The sequence below is a fragment of the Symphalangus syndactylus genome, chromosome 12 (assembly GCF_028878055.3).
Source record: "Symphalangus syndactylus isolate Jambi chromosome 12, NHGRI_mSymSyn1-v2.1_pri, whole genome shotgun sequence".
NCBI lineage: Eukaryota > Metazoa > Chordata > Mammalia > Primates > Hylobatidae > Symphalangus > Symphalangus syndactylus.
The window spans coordinates 90,803,414-90,818,525 of NC_072441.2; the positions used below are offsets into that span (position 1 = coordinate 90,803,414).

Below are 15,112 nucleotides of genomic sequence, written 5' to 3' on the forward strand. Positions count from 1 at the left end.
GCATGTTTCACCATGTGACCTTTTTTTTTTTTTTTTTTTGATAGAGACAAAGTCTGTGTTGCCCAGGCTGGTCTCAAACTCCGGCCTCAAGGTATCCTCCCACCTCAGCCTTCCAAAGTGTTGGGATTATTGGCGTGAGCCACCATGCCTGGCCTGCAGTGTGTTAATAAGCTCTAACATGAAACAAAAGATGAGAAAGGGGGATAGAAAATGGTAATGGAGATAAAATATTAGAAATGGACACCAGATTTCACTGGTAAAGTCCTTTAGGAAGGAAGGGAACAGTGTAGGTGGCTACATGGGGAAGAGTAGCCCATGCAGAGGAGGTAGCAAGTGCAAAGGCCCTGGGGTTGGTTGTCCGATCTGAGGAGGTGTATTGGCATAATCTGATTAGTAGGAGCAGGTTGGAGCTGCCTGAATAGGGCTATAGTTTAGAAATACCCTGTAGAGAGGAAGTGGTGCCTGGTATACTGTACCAGGTACGGCAACTGAAAGAAGATTTAGGTGGCATTGCAAAGCCTGGAATCTAAGGAGAGAGGACACATATAGGTGGCAATCTGGGCCAGAGGTCAGTAATGGGTGGAGAGAATGTATTTAATGAGTGGATAGCAAGAGTGGTGGGAATTTGCCTATTGTCGGCTCTAAATATTCTATGCTCTGCTCTGTGATGTCAGATCTGAGGCTCTGCAAACTGCAGTCAGAGATTCCTTTACCGATAGGCTTCCTCTCAGGTTCTGTCAAGAGGAGGCAGAAGATGGAGACTGAAAGTCAGGAGGAGGAGAGAAGAGAGTAGTTTTCTATTTATTGGTATCAATGTCATTGCTTCAGAAGTGGCACTTTGCCCCATCAGTGGCATTTCATATCACTGTGGCAGTTTATTATGGCTTCCAGCTTCTTTCCACATTCCCAAAACCAGCCTCAACTTGCTTCCTCAATGGTACCAGCACCGTTCAATGTTATGAACCATCTCAAAGGTCAGAGCCCTAGCTTCACGGTGCCCACTTCTTCTAGTGCCTAAGTTCTGATAGCCCCAACCCTCCCCTTTTCATCCCCCAGCCTTGGGATGGTAATTGCTTTCCGCTTTCTGCAGTTATTAAATTTTTGCTCAGTCAGTTCTCCAACATCTGTGTGATCAATCAATTCCTTATTAAATCCATGCTCTTGAAATACCTAATATGGTGTCTACTTTCCTGACCGGCTCTTGACTCTTTGTCTACCTGTTGACCAAGTACTTACTTGCCTGGATTTCTGAGTAATACCTCCCTGTGGATTCCGTGCTCTGGGCTCTACTCCTACATCAAAGAGTTACTGGGAATGCCAACATGAGTCTCTGAGTGGTTTCCTTGTCTGTCATAATTGGAATAACAATACCTATCTTCTATTCTGGTAGCAGTGTTAGTTTATTTACTAGAAAAGGCACCTGTACAGAGACCTGAAAAGGGTATGACTTCAAGTCACAGAAGCCTGTTTGATGCAGTTTAAACAGCAAATGGGAACACAGTATATGGACACTAGTGTCATATGGAATCCAAGAGCAGGAAGAGCATCTTGACCTTGGGAAGAGCTTGCAACTGAGAACTCGAAAACTGCCAGGAGTCTAACTTGCCTTTGCTTTTTTCTGCACGTTGACTTCATTATTTTTTCCCTGCTGGCCAGGTCTATAGGGGAGGTAGCAGTACCAAGGTCACTGTAGACTGAGAAGACCTACAAACACCTACTCTCCTGGGCCTCAGTAATGCCAATGAAACTTGGAATTGGGGCCCAGATGAGATGTAGGTCTTTAATCCCAAATGGACTAGCTGCTACTGAACAGATCCCCCTATGTCAGGCTTAGATTGATTCTAAGGAGGTGAGGAGGGATGAGACTGAGTCTGTAGATGAGGATCCAGGGGTCTTCTGTTGCAGGAAGTGGGAGAGATGCAGACTGAGGACCCATCTCTCCATTCACTTCTGCCAGGTCTCTCAAGTGTATTCCAGATTTCTCATGAAAAAGAAAAGAATTCTACCTCTAATCTTCATTCTGTTGAAGAAACTGGGGCTCCCCATGGGCTAAGCAAAGAATGGAAGATTTCAGGGCTTGATCTGTGTTCTCAGAGATTACTGACATCCCATAGGGTGATCTTCTCTAGATTCCATCCCCCTCAAACCACTCCCCTGACCCCTGATTGGTTTTGGGGTTCTTTGCCTATTTATTTTTTCTATTTGTTTTGTTCACCTCAAATCTCTTAAATGTTTAAAATGAAAACAGTTTATGCACCTGTGTTCTTCTCTGGGACATGGAGGACCTTGAAGAACACAGATTCCATCCATAAGATAAACATCTGAGCCTTCCCAGAAACAGACAAGGATTACAGAGAATCAGAATCTGGTCTTTATCTCGAAAGGCAATTTGAGTGCTGCTGGACATTGCAAACTGGAATTGTACATGGAAAAATAACATTGGTGCTATAAATTCCTTTCTGCTTTGAAATATGTTGTGTGTTAGAAACAGAGAGGTAGTGTTTATGGTGTAACTCAGAACACTGGGATAGAGTTATGCATTAAGAGTGGGACGATAGGACATTATGCAAACAGAGTCCCTAAAGAGAGATGTTTTAGTGGGTAAAATAATTTTTAAGAATTATTTAGATACTCCCTCCCAAAAAGTACTCACAGATATTAACCTCCCAGACTTCCAGTGCCCTCCAGAGATCGATGGGAAAAGAGGAATGAATCACTAAAAATAAAGCTCAATAACTAAAAGTCCTTTATCCTCCAAACTTCTTGGATCAGTAGAGTCAGTGGGGACTATGTTGATTCTCTCATGGATGCTGGAAAAACTCCAGCCTGGAAGCGAGGCAGCTGAGAGTCTTTAAGTTTCATAAGGAGGGTTATTATTAAGTATAAGATGATTCTTGAAAACTGGGCCTGAGCATGGAAAAGTAACACTGCTGCTCCAAGTTCACTCTGCTTGGACACAGGGGTGCATGAGGAGCTGGGAGATGGTTCAACTAGCTGAGGGTTGTTTCCAAAGAGTACAGACAAGGATAGGGTTCAAATGGCAGTGGGGAGATTCAGGATACATAAAGCAGAACTTTTGACACTGAATGTTGATAAACACTGAGGACTGTCGAGAGATCCTGTTTCCTGGAGATGCTTAAAAGAAGGTTGCTATCTTATCTGACAGGGATGGTTTGGGGTGCCAGACTGTAGCCTGGCGAAGGGTTTATATCCTTTATCATTATATAAAACAAGTAATTTAAAAAACTTTCTGTAGCCTCACTCTCTTCAAGGAAGCTAAAGCTGAGTTACAATTCTGAGATTTCTGTGTCTATTTCTTCACCTCTCATCTTAGAATTTCTGCCGAGGCAAGGAATTGCTATTCTTTCTCTACAATGAAAAAGAAAATGAAAGAACAGCAAAGCAGGCAGGGAGACCAGATAACCTCGCGCTCCAGAATTGAGTGTAAATTAAGAGTCTAGAGGCTCTGAGGTTTGTTATTGATGCCAAATGGGCAGGAGGAGCACTGAGAATCACAAGAACTGGATTCAAACTCAGATTCTGTTACTTAACAGCAAAAAACCTCAACTAAGTTACCAAGTCCCTGAGCTTCATTTTCCTTTCTGTGAAGTGAGGATATTAATATCTGCACTGAGTACATATTGGGGCTGTCTGGGGATCAGATGAAGTCATGTCTGTGAAAGCACTCCTTGAACTGTGAAATATTGTATGTGGCATTGTTAGAAACAGACAAATAAGAGTCTTATTTTGGCCATTAACCTTAACTTTCTCTTAACTTTTCAGTTCCTCCGTGGGAGAGTCACCAGATGGACTGATTTGAATGTTCCTTTTTTGATTTCTCGTTTCTTTCTCTGGTGGACGTGCTAAGGGGTAGGAACATAGTCATTGGTGGGCTTCAGGAGAGCAAAGGATGGGAAAAAAAGGACATAGATGATTTTCCATATGGATAACAAGACTTCAAACTCTGAAAAACTAAGAATTAACTATTTCCTAACTGCTCTGAAATTTTTCCTGTTCACTACACAAACACATAGCATATTATTGTCACACAGACACACATTTTGTTGTCACACATACACACACGTATTCTAGCTCTGGCAGGTATGATCTTGGGCAAGTTAACTTCTCTGTGCATTGGTTTGCTCATATGGCCATTGGGAAAATAATAGTACCCATCCCATAAAATTCTTGTGAGTGTTAAATGAAACAATAAATCTAGAATTCTTATAACAGTGTCTGGTATACAGTGTCAGAAGTTTTATATGTCAAAAGTTCTGCTTTACATATCCTGAATCTCCCCTCCTGCTAATTGTACTCAATAAATTATTCTTTCTGGATCTTATTTGATCTTCCCAATCCTGTGAATTTTCAGTTCATATTGTCCCCCATTTTACAATTAGAAAAGTGAATGACTTGTTCAAGGTGACTCTGCCCCCTAGGGGTTTGTAATTGGATCATTTTCCATGAAAGTCTCCGACAGGAGAACAGCACCTAGTAGCGTGCAGGGTTAGGACCCAGAAGATAAAGTGAACAATCTCTTAGAGTTAAAATTATCTTTGAAAGACCTTTAAATCACTTATAAGATAGTATACATACTTCTGTGGATATGACTTCATAGGATAATTCTTAAGGACACTAAAATTCAAGAATCATGGGGTAAATTCAGGAAGACACTAAAAGCAAGTCTATATGCAGCTGTCTGAACATTCAGACTATTTCGCTTTTTAGAAAACTAAAGTGTTTCGATTGTCTACAAGAGTTCCTCCATACTGATTTTTAAAGACTATTAAGCCTTTATGCCTTAATATATGTCAATGGATTTGTCTATTAGCCTTAAGAGTTAGGTTCTAAAATTGGAGGCCAGGCGCAGTGGCTCATGCCTGTAATCCTAGCACTGTGGGAGGCCGAGGCGGGTGGATCACTTGAGGTCAGCGGCTTGAGACCAGCCTGGCCAGCGTGGTGAAACCCCGTCTCTACTAAAAATACAAAAATTTGCTGGGCGTGGTGGTGTGCACCTGTAATCCCAGCTACTCAGAAGGCTGAGGTAGGAGAATCGTTTGAACCTGGGAGGCAGAGGTTGCTGTGAGCCAAGAACATGCCATTGCATTCCAGCCTGGGTGACAAGAGTGAAACTCTATCTCAAAAATAAATAAATAAATAAATAAATAAAAATAAAATAAAAAGAAAAAGAATTAGGTTCTCAAATTGGTGCTTAAGTTAAATGTGTGCAGGATATAACTCCAAAGTACATAATATTCTCTGCTTTTGTGTTAGTAAGGCATAATTTCTTTAAAATCCAGGGATTGTCATGCTTGGCTAATTATTGGTGTAACAGACAATTTTGGGGTGTCTTCTAATGTATGATATCCCTTTTCTGAGAATTGATTCATGTATGCGTATGAGCTCTTGGAGCCATATTCATATTATATGATCCATTGCCCTCTACAGTTTAGAGATAGCATTCTAGAACTGGACTCCCATAATATCTGTCATTCTCTCCTGATCGCTTGAAGCAAGGAGAGATAAATTTGAGAACTAAGGCACTGTTACAGGTGCCTATTATAACCAGCTATAATATTATGCGAAAATAACCAGAAAAGGCTGGTTTGCTGAAAGAGAATGGGATAAAGCAAAATGAGCAGCAGTAAGCAGAGGAGAGAGAGACAAGAAATGAATGAGAGAGAGAAGAAATAAGAGAATGAGGAGAGGAGAAGAAAAGAGAGGAAAGAAGAGAAGAGAGGAGGAAAGGAGAAGAGAAGACAGGACAGGACGGGAGAGAAGAAAAACCTGTTGACTAAGTTACTGGTGGTGGCTAATTTGTGGCTTAAATTCCTTGTGAAGTTAAATGTACCACATGGGTTTGGTTTGTGTGAATACCCATGTATCCTTTTAAGGTATGTGTGTGTTTCTCAAACTAAGTTAGGTTAATTCATTTTACTTTCATCCATCATTTTATGTCCTGAGGCATCACAAAAACATCCAGCTCATAGCTATTTAGAGACAGAAATATTATAGTTATTTCAATGCTCAACTTTTGTATTTACTTGAACCTTGGTTTGTAGACTAGAAGACTAGAAAAGGTCTTGAAAAGTCATCTTGCACATCTTACTTCTAATTAACACTGCATCTTGACCATTCTGGATAGATCTGTCCTATTTTTAGTAAAATCCCAGTAATGGAATTCTATATTGTTTTTCAATCATTTGTTTTCAGTGTAAAACAGTCCTCATAACCAAAATACATTACTGCCTATGGAACATAAATAATTCTGAATGCAATGACTCACATTTCCCAAGCTAGACCAACCAGGGGGTAAAATCTGTTCACAGAAGAGTAATAAAATGGTATTTCTCCACATCTGTTCCCACAACATTAGGAATTCCAGTCCTACTCAAAACTCTACCAAATAGCTCTGAGAGTTCCCAGGACATTTCTTCTGTGTGTTCCATGGGTTAGTCCTGTCGGCTTTGAAGTTAGCATTTGCCATTTTCTTACTTTCCAGCTCTGGCTTCCTACAGCAGTGGCTGGTGTCAAGGCTGAATACTGGTTGTCACTCAACCAGAGTTGTCTCTGAAAACTGAGACTTCAATCTAATGAATCCTCCTCATGCTTTAAATATCCCTCAAGTATTTTAGTAAAATACCACTTTCAGCTTTTCCTTGCTCTTTTCTTTGTAGAACCTTCTTCCTAGAGTTCAAGATTAGACCCCAGCTTTGGCTGAGAATAGCCTGCGTGATGTAGATGGTGTTTTGAGTGATTGATAGACATGCTATTTTCCGTTGAGCTACTCCTTACTGTTGACATAGCTCAGTTGTTCTTGGGAATTTTATCCCTTGTTCCTGTCTGTGTTCAGCGAGTTCTTCCCCAGAAGTGTCCTGATCTATATACAAATAGACTCTTGACTGCCCAGTCTGCCTCAGACAAACCCAGGTGTGTCTGGGTTTTGCAGTCTACATCACTGGCTCAGTCCTGGCTCAATTAAGACTACAACTTGAGTCCTAATTACACATACACAGAGAAAAACAATCTCACCTATGGAGTAGAGCCACCTTAAAATGAAAAAGGAAAACACATACCCATATCTACAGGCCCTGTCGTTTATCAGGCTCAGTCTGGTTTTATGAAGTTGTTACTGTTTTCCACATTTGACTTATAGTATCACCAAATCTGTGAAATCACAGATTGTATTTTTGGTACATTCTTTATAGTAATGCCAAAGAGGTGAACTACTACAGGCGTAGACATTTGAGGAGGATTTCTAGTTGTCTCTGGCCAGCACCCAGTAAAGTGCCTGATAAGAGCCCAACACATATTTGTTGAGTTGAGCTGCATGTCCGGCCTGAGTCACCCTCGGACCTGACTTCAGATGCTGTAAGTTATTTGAAGAGTCTTCTTAATAAGTTGATCTCTGCAGTGTCTTTTCTCTTCATAAACTAACCCTAGTTCTAGTTTTTTCTCTAAGGTCTTGCTTGCTGCCTTTAATCATTTCCATGGCTGCCCTCTGAACCACTCCCATGTTCTCCGTGTCCTTTTCTATAACAGCTATGAGGCACAGATATTTATGGCTGCTTTCTGACCCTCAGACTGGTGCTGAGCTTATGAGACTTTTAGGGACTTAACACTGACTCAATACCGGCTCTCAGTTTCATGGCCACCCTCATTGTTTGTGTGTGAGTGTGTGTGCGTGTGTGTGCCTTTCCATTTCCCTTATGAAACATCTCCTGCCCCTAACTTACTATGGGAACGTTCCTCCATGATCTCTTTCCATCTTCCCTTTCCTGTTTGCTCACTTCTTTTCTTGCTCATCTTGGAGACTGTGCAATCCCAGATTAACTACAAACAGAGAAGAGCTGGTGATAGCTCCGGAGCCCAGAGAAAGGAGGTCTCTTTACGAGAAGTCTGGTTCTCAAAGGTAAGCTTGGTCTTCTTAACCTGCCTTTTGCCATCTACCTCCCTCTTTGGATCTCCTGCCCCTGGGTCCCTGCTTGCTCTGCATTCTCCATACTCACGGAGAATCAGAACCTCCAGAACAGCCCAGCGTGGGCTTGGTCAGGAATGATCCAGGCTCTGAAGGGTTAAGGCTGGAGCCTGGACGGATGGAGAGGGTTATTAGTTATCGTTTGGAGAGTGGAGTGAAGGCTCCTCCCCTGTTGCCTACCCGCCCCTTTCACATGATCTCTGACTATGGCTGTGGAAGCGGGGAGAAGATAAAGGAGGGAAAAAAAAGTTCACAAAATAACTTAGAAAGTCCTTATAAATGCTCGTGTTTTCATTTAGCAGCATGAATCCAGGACAGGCAACAGACCCTCAGAGGCAGCAGCCAACTGGGAATTGAGTGGAAAAAAATAGGAATCCTGGATTCTGGCACTTTCCAGTGTTTTTTTGGTGGGGGGGAGCAGTGGTGGGAAGGGATTAAATCAAATCTTTCGCGGGAGAGCTCAGCTCTAGGCTTTCATGGTCAAAATACTAAAGGTCAGCTCCGCGTGTGTGCCCCAACTGTCCTGGAAGCTTCAACTGGAAGAAACTCCAAACTTTAAGTTTTGCTTATAGCTTCAGCTCAAGTAAGAAAAATGAGGTGTGGGGTAGGCGGCGGGGGGTGGGGATCACAGGATGGGGATCAAGTCTTAGATGGAGGGGAAGGAAGAGGATATGGATATGGGTGGGAATAAGGCAGAAGGGAGCGGTGTCTTTAAGTCTGTCCTATGGTTATACATACTTTTTTCTTCTATGAATGGGTTTTGCTGTAAATTATAGCTTTGCCCATAGTCCCTTGGGTCAAAAGAAATAGTCTCCAAACAGAAAACAGCTCTGATTGGTGACTTTCCTTCTTCCCTCCCCAACCCCCTTCCTAATTGAAACCAAATGTGCAATATATTGGATGCTGGGATCCCTGGCGCTTTCCCAGGAATCCTCAGAATGTGAGGTTTCTCTCAAAGGCATCTTGCATCAGCCTGTGGATGTATGCCTACCACCGGGCTCCTTCACCAGCAAAGTGGAAAAAGAAGCGTTTCACAACAAATTCTTCTTTTTGGGTTGGGGAAACGCAGTGGATTATAGCTCTGTTTTCTTCTTTCCAAAACTGTGCACCCCTGGATGAAAGTAAGTTATGTGGGTCTTTTTTCTTTGTTATTTTTTCTTTTTTGAAAATGAAAGCTCCGCATATACTTCTTTTGGTGTTTCAGGAAAAGTTTTAAAAAGGAAACAGAAGGGCGTTTTAAGTCAGACAAGGAAGGGAACGGAATGAGGCACCACAGACTCGAGAAATCAGATCCCATGTTTTTGGGGGTCTGGATTTATGCTATGAAGGGAAGAATAAAGAGCAGTAATAACCAAAGAAGGCGGAAGCAAAATAAATGAATCCATAGCAGCTGCAAGATACAATAAACAGTGTTAGCAGAATTGAAATTGTTGGCAGGCAAGACAGGCCGATTGCAGAGTTAGTTTCAGGATGAAGAAGGCAGAGCAGGAGAGCTAAGTTTTTAGACATTTAGTAGTGGTGTTAGAAGGTCCTGAGTTTTGGAGATAGTGTAGACCAAGCATTTTTTGTTTTTCAGGGGAGTTGCTGATTTACTTGTGAGAAGGGTAACTTTGGATGAGGGGTGGCTTCCCCCTGAGATTTGGGGTGGCTAGGGGGAGGCTGGGTACATGGAAGATTTTTCAGTTGTGACAGTGAAATACAGCTTCCCAGACTCATCTCCTCGCTGGCTCTGGGTGCCTTTCCCTTTGTTATGGAATGACTTGGGGCTGTTTTCATTTGGGACCTCTGAGTCCTGGCCTAGGTTCAAGAGTCCCATCCAAAGGGAAAGAGAACTGTTCCCAGTGGCTGAAACTCTCAGACCAGCCATTTGAGGCAAGAGTTCGTACTGTTCAAGCCAGTAGGGGGTTCAGCACCATTTTGCCGACCGTTGGCTTCCTACAACACAGAGTTAAGAGTCCTGAAAAGGGCCTTAGGCCTCTCATCTGACCCCCTCGCTCCACAGATGTAAAAAATGATAGGAAGGGGACCAACCTGTTCAAGTCCCACAGTACATCTGTAGCAGAGCTGAAAATGAAATTGAGATTCTCTCTACTGCTAGTTCAGTGTTCTTTCCACTCCATACCTTTGCTTTCATTTCCTTTTTAAGGCTTATTCTGGCTGAGACAATAGAGGCAGTACGATGAGCAAGTCACCACAAGGACGTTAATTATCAGTAATAGAGAGGATGCCAATGGCGGCTCATCAGCTAATGATGTCTATGGTTATATTTTTTTGTGTGTGTGTAAAATGAAAAGAAGCTAAATTCTGAGTATTTTCTATGCACCAGGCTCAAAGTAATAAATAATTTATGCTCAGAGCTTTTCATACATAATTTGATTGAATTCTCACAGCTATGTAAGGCATTTCTATCTTACATGTAAGGACATTAATGCTTAGAGAAGTGAAATTAGTTGCTCAAGGAAATGTAGCTAATACATTTGAAACTCATGTATATCTGACTCTAAAACCTATGCTTGGAATCACTATTCAATGATACTCCCCTCATCTCCCTTGCATTTGGTTACCTTTGGGGTCAAATTCCATATTTCACTGGCTGATCAGGAGGTGAAGGTGTCAGGCTACGGGAGCAGAATCCCTACTGCTCCTCTTGGAGGCCACTTCTGCACTTGACTGAACATTTGTCTGGATATCAGATGTGGGGTTGATTTCTGGGTCTTTGGTATATACTTACCTTTGTTATGCAAAGAGCCTGGGACTTAGAGTCAGAAGATTCAGGATAAGTTCTGGCTCTACCTTTCACTACTTAGCAAAGTTGCTTTGCCTTTCTGCACCTTGACTTATGTATTTATTATATGGGAACAATGGCAGTACCTTTCAGTGTGATTGCTGCAAGAGGTATTGGACATGCATGCTGAAGGCTGTCAAGGGCTTACCCATATCAGTTCTTTCGATTAGGATCAGTAAACACCAGAACGTCATATGAGGCAGCCCCTGTGGTGCTGGGTCTGGCAGTCGGTGCTGTGGTGCTGGGTCTGGCAGTCAGTGCTGATGCTGGCGGGAGGGCAGATGGATTTGGATGTGTGTGAAACTCTGAAATGGGTGGCCTCAGTCTTAGTGCCCATCTCCTTTGAATGGAAGCAGGCCTTCCTCCTTCCCAGGGGAATATTCCTGAGGGCTCTGTCTTAAATTCTGTCTCTTAAATTCTCCTCCGCTGGCCTGGTTTGATGTGATTCCTTGCCCAAAGCAGTGCAGGCTGAAGGACACTGTGCTTGGTGAAGCATCCCCTGTCTCTGAAAAGGAAGTGTTTAGTCAGGACCAGTCCCCTGATTGCTCCTCAGACAAGACTGACATTTGAGGAGCTTCGTGTCTAGCTGAGGGCAGATCCTTGACCCAGGACCTTCTTGTCACTGGCAGGCACATCTCCCTTCATCCTTTCCCTGGCATTCCCTATTCTGTGCCTGCAGTCAGAAGGGAGGCCGCTGCTCCTGGGGTGAGGGTGGAGAGCCAGCCTGTAGTGGGGAGGCCTCAGCCTCTGTTTCTGGGTAAGATCCATTTGCTTTAGAAACCTTAAATGTAACGGAAGTGGGTAAGGTGTTTCCAGAATGCCTTTCACTTAGATTCCTCAACAGAGTCTCCATGTCCAAGCACAGAACCTTATCACCTGCTTATTCTCCCCTAGCCACTCTGTGAACTCCCACTTTTCTTTCCGTCTTGTATAATTGCTCCCCAGTCTTGAAGTCATATGAATTCTCTATCACACACAGTGAATTTACTTCAAACCTTTCCACGTATTTGCGTTTTTAATAGACACATGAAAAAATTAGAGCGGCCACCCCCCATACATTCATGTCACACCATTTTCAATTCGCATGAGCTCGCAGATATCCTTCCCAAGTTTCTTTACAAGATCTGCTTTCAGGCACTTCACATCACCCTCACCTCAAACACACAATCCAAACACACGTCTCACAGGCATCCAGAAAGCAAACACACGTCTAAAAGTGGCCCTCCACAGACATGCTAACGTTCTTGTGCCAGCTCACATAAATGGTGACCTGTCCACAACACAGACACACTGGACTCTTTATACCTCTTGCCCTGTTTGAAGCCGTGCAACATATAAATTGATCGACTCTGTCGCAACAATGACTAGTCAGTCCAGAAATGTGTCCAGCATCCCCAGGCATCCCAGGGCTTCTCTGAATGCAGCAAGCATCCACAATGAGGACTGTTCACCAGGAAATTAGAAAACCCAAGTAGACCTTAAAAGATTTTCAGACCAATCAAATCAGAATATCTGAGGTTGGAGATTGGGAATCAGTACTTTGAACTGCTCCCTAGGTGATTCTGATGTGAAACAGAATTAAGTACCTCTGCTGATAAATCTCCAACTGTGTTGTCTTTGGCAATTCAATTTTATTCCATTTGATTTAATTCTATTCATCAAAGATTTATTAACACTGTGCTAATAACATAGTTTAGTAAAGAAGCTGAGATGTCCAGATACCTGTCAAGGATGTTTGTTGGAACATCAATCACCTCGTGTCTAAAGTGATGATCTCTGTAAACTTTTTCTCTCTTGTAATTATATTTGTATACATTTAAATATGCTATTATTAAGCCTGCATTATTCACATATGATTTGGCTAAAAATAGTTCTCTTATTTTCTAATTGTTTTGCATAGAAATATTTGATGTTTCTTAATTTTATAAATCCCAGCATTTGGCAAATTATATACTTATTAGCTGGAATCTTACTTTGGCTTTGAAATGCTAAAGAAGGTCAGTTTTGAGCCAGCCCAAGAGTCGCTAAGGCCTGGAAGGGCAATGCAAAGGTAGAGGAATTCTAAACATGGGTTTGGACTTACTACAGAGCTCCTGAGTTTAGCTGGGCTTCCCCTGGAAATTGGATATTGTCTGTAATGGATCCACTCATTAAGTCGTCTGTGGCTTGTGATTTGTGCCTAAAAGAACCCCACAAAAATCTGTGAGGGGCCCTTTGGATCTATAGCTCTGAGGTTAGTGCTGGCTGGTGCTCTGTAATGTGAGTGAGAGGGAGAGGGCATGTGATAAATAGAACTTCAAATGCGTGATGTAGTGAAAAGAACACGTAGTGAGGCTCTAGTCCCACCACCATCATTTTCTAGGGTTTCGACCTCAGAGGAGTTTTTTAACTTCATTGGTCCTCAATTTCCCCATGAGTTTTTATCCCCTTCATTTGAGTTTAGATAAGATAATGTATAGGAAACTGGAAAGCACTGTACCTGTGAAGATGGTAGGTGTGGACACCCTTTGGGACATATTTCGTAGGTAGCTAAACCCGCAAATTTTGCTGTAATGCAAGATAATCCTTAGGGCCTTAATAGCTTAGGTAGCCAAAATAAATTGAGATGGGAGATGGATTAAAAATGAGGGCAAATAATGTAGCATTTTTCATTTTTTCCTTTTAAAATTTGAATGCTCTTATGAATTCAAAAAACATGAAACCATACAAATCTCAGTGAACTCTCATGTCTAAGATAGTTTTCCACTGATTTTATTTTTCTCTTAAATAGTGGTGATTTAAAAAAATTCACAGGTATATTTTTTATCTATTAAAAATATCATAGCATCCTGGTAAACTCTGTCATAATTTTGTTTTTGCTGTATTTATTTATTTACTCTTCAGTAAGTAGTTATTGGATACCTATTCTTTGCTGGACACTGTTCTATGTTTTATGATGAACAAACCCCATGAAGTTACAAGCATTTATAAGCATTCATTGCTTTAGGTTCTAGGGAGTATAATACGAATTTGACTGTACGAAACTTGATTTAGAAAATTGGTATCCACATTGGGTTAATAAAATTTAGCTTTTAAAGTTTACTGAACTGTAATTCAAAAATAATACAGAAATAGTTATTAAATGGTGATCGTCAGTGAAGCCAGGTGTTATGCCATAAATAGGACCCCAAATTTTATATTTTTTATAATTTTTAAAAATTATAGAGCAACTTTAGCTTTATAGAAAAACTGAGAACAAAATGCAGAGTTCTCAGGAATTCCTTCTACCCTTTGCACAATTTCTCTATTATTACAACCTTGTATTAGTATTATGTTTTATTTGCTATCAGTTACTCAATATGTTTATTAAACATAACAAAATAATAAATAAATTTATTATTTATGCCCTATTGTTATGAAAAGAATAAATCATATTGCTGCCTCTCAAGCTGTTTATAATGTTATGTGGCTAGAGTTTGAGGTTTCTCATTTATTAGAAAAATTTTTTTTCTGTGCACTTAGTGCATGCCTTATTCAGTGCTAGGGCTTAACACAATATCTGGACATAGTAGACATTTAATAAAATATCTGCTGAATATACAAACAAATGAAATGAAGGATCCAGAAGTAAAAGACGTAATTCTTGTCCTTAGGAACTTAGGAAACAACAGACACATATAGCAGTGACTAGAGAAAATTTCAGAAACACATAAAATATGATTAAATCTCTGATAAAGGAGACATTGGCATAGGCAAATGAGGCATAAAGCCATTACCAAGAGCCCCATCCTCTTTTTCCTCCTTTTTGGGACTGTACTTTTTTTGTTTTTTGAGACGGAGTCTCACTCTGTCACCCAGGCTGGAGTGCAATGGTGCGATCTTGGCTCACTGCAACCTCTGCCTCCCGGGTTCAAGTGATTCTCCTGCCTCAGCCTCCTGAGTAGCTGGGATTACAGGCATTCACAAAAGCAACTCAAAGTGGATCATAAACCAAAATGTAAATGCAAAACAATGAAGCTCATAGAAAATAATATAGGAAAAAATCTCAGTAATCTTGGATATTGTGATGACTTTTTAGATACAGCACCGAAGGCACTATCTGTGAAAGAAATGACTGATTAGCTGGACTTCATTAAAATTGTAAACTTCCGCTCTGTGAAAGACAATGTCAAGAGAATGAGAATACAAACCATAGGTTGAGAAAAATGCAGATGATCCTGACTTAAAATGGTTCAACTTACGATTTTTCAACTTTACGACAGTGCAAAAGCGATACTCATTCAGTAGAAATAGTACTTCGAATTTTGAATTTCACTGGACAAAACTATGGAAACAGTAAAAACTATTCGTGGTTGCCAGGGATTAGGGGT

At 41.3% G+C, this 15,112-nt stretch overlaps 1 protein-coding gene across 5 annotated transcripts in view; it reads left to right on the plus strand.

The window, feature by feature from the left end:
- Positions 1-7,341: 7,341 nt before the first annotated feature.
- The window catches only part of DDR2 (discoidin domain receptor tyrosine kinase 2), a 166,271-nt gene continuing 158,500 nt past the window's right edge, over positions 7,342-15,112 (plus strand). Inside the window, exon 1 of one of the 5 annotated variants that reach the window (XM_063627147.1) lies at positions 7,342-7,912. The gene's annotated coding sequence lies outside the window, so the exon portion shown is untranslated. Of the gene's footprint in view, positions 7,913-8,376; positions 8,562-8,850; positions 9,100-15,112 lie in introns of those variants that run through there. The other 4 variants (XM_063627148.1, XM_063627150.1, XM_063627149.1 and 1 more) reach the window with 4 other exon arrangements.